The following is a 2478-nucleotide window of genomic DNA, read 5'->3' as shown; positions in this document are numbered from 1 at the left end:
ACATATATATACATATACATATATATACATATATATACATACATACATATATACATATACATATATATACATATATATACATATACATATATATACATATATATACATATACATATATATACATATATATACATACATATATGGGAGCTCTGATGGCTCCCAAGACCTGCCTGGACAATATCCACGTTTTTCCCCATGAGGATACCGTATTTTCCGGACTATAAGTCGCACTTTTTTACATGTTTTGGCCTGGGGTGCGACCTATACTCCGGTGCGACTTATAAATGAAAAATATACCGGTAGGATCTCAATTAATTTACTGTAACAAAACAATTTTACGTGACAGAGTCGATCTATGTTTTAAAATGGCCACCAGAAAAGGAAATGCAATACATCATGGACACTGTAGTATGGCGGCCGTCCTATAAGTCACGCTGGTCGCGATAACCAATCAGAGAACAGAACGTTGGACGCGTATTCCTCACCTCACCCACAGCGTGTGAAGCTGACGAATACGGTGCTTGCTGTTATTCCGGCATGGCGAACAAAACAGCTTCAACCCTTGGATATCAGTGTGAGCAGAGTGTTTAAGTTGACGCTGAGAGCTGCGTGGGAGCACCGGGTGAGCGACGGCGGAGGATTAGTGTGTGCACTTGGAAGGAGCTGGCGTCGAAGATTGTGAATAGCGTTTGAAGCAGATGAACATGGTGTTTATTCCGGGACGGCTAACAAAACGGCTTCAACCCTTGGATATCAGTGTGGGCAGAGTTGACGCTGAGAGCTGCATGGGAGCACTGAGCGACGGCGGAGGATTAGCGTCTGCACTTGGAAGGAGCTGGATCGACAACGCTGGGTGGTCATGAGCTGCGCAGGTAGGTGCTGCATGGTTCGGCTCGCAATGTGGTCCGCAAAATACAAACATATCTGTAGGTAAAATGCAGCTCACGAGAGGGCACTCAAGGCTTGTGTGACTGTTCCTGCGACTTCTACCATAGAAAAATAAAAATTTCAACGTTACTGATAACTTAACAAGACAACGGAGAAGGCCCGAAAAAATGCCACCAAAAAGAAAATCATACTCTGCAGATTGTAAGTTACGACTGGTGAAATATGCATCTGAAAACGGTAGCCGTCACAATATTATCATCTGAACTTTTCATGTTAACATACCTGTATGTCCATGGGACTTATAGTCCAGTGCAACTTATTTATGGTTTCTTTTTCTTTATAATGATAAAGTGGCTGGTGCGACTTATACTCCGGTGCGACTTATTTATGGTTTATTTTTCTTTATAATGGATAATGTGGCTGGTGCGACTTATACTCCGGTGCGACTTATAGTCCGGAAAATACGGTACCTTAATTCTTTTTAAACCACTCGCTCTTCAACACAAGGCACTTGTTCTTCAAGCAGACCCTCAATAGGGCCAAAGTGCCCCAATTGACCCCCATGAAGAATTAATTTTCAAGATTCTAAAAGTAATTCCAATGATTCCTAGAATCATCTATTCTGTTTTAAGTGGCAGTCTCCCTCTTGCATGTATAAACCTTTGACCCACTGAAAATCTGAGTCAATAAAAATTCAGATAAATTCATCTTGTTTCTCGTGGCCTTATATGACACACTGATGAAATGGGAGTCTGTGCAGTTTGGGAAAGATTTTGGACAAGGTGTATGTAAAAAAAACAAACAAAAAAACAAACAAACAGCAGTGTAAACAGCATTGTGTAAGTTGCATTTCATTTTCAAGTGTAGTGGGCCACCTAGAGGATAATATCAGTCACACAGTCAATGACTTACTAATCTTATTCATTCAATTTGAAGCATATACAACTGCAAACATTTCCTTCTTTAAATAATTTAAATCAAAGCAATTTTTATGCTACTGTGTCTTCAGAGTGGTTCAAAGATAAGCATGGAAAGCCATTCTGAAGGACACAGAAAGAGTAAATGCAGCAATGTTTAAATTTAAAAGAAGCAGAATCAACTTTTTCACAGAGAATAAGAACAAAATGGCAAACAGACAGTTTCAAAATGAGTTTTAATAAAATCCATGTCAAGCATTCAAATACTGAAATGGCAAAAAAAAAAAAAAAAATGCTCTTCTATTTTTCTTTCCATTTTGTACAAATAACAGTGGTTAAAAAAAAATTACAATTTCTTTTATGCTTCAAAACCTTTTTTTTTTTTTTTTTTGCAACAGCAGCAAAACATTCTGATTGTTGTATATGTTTTTAAAAGCCCTTAATATTTTGTGAATGTGGTGTGCTCTTACTTTTGACTTGCTGTAATAAACACATGAACAGTTGATTAGTAACTCAGTCCACAAAAAAGTGCATAACAATACTGTACAGTAAATATGACCTACTTAATGACAGTTGCAGTGATGAAACATTTGTGGAAAATAACAGACATCCCCGTTTATCCAACACAGTTACACAGACATAGAATTGTTAACTAATTAAGGCAATGTAATTA

The sequence above is a fragment of the Thalassophryne amazonica genome, chromosome 5 (assembly GCF_902500255.1).
Source record: "Thalassophryne amazonica chromosome 5, fThaAma1.1, whole genome shotgun sequence".
NCBI lineage: Eukaryota > Metazoa > Chordata > Actinopteri > Batrachoidiformes > Batrachoididae > Thalassophryne > Thalassophryne amazonica.
This window is presented reverse-complemented; position numbering follows the sequence as displayed.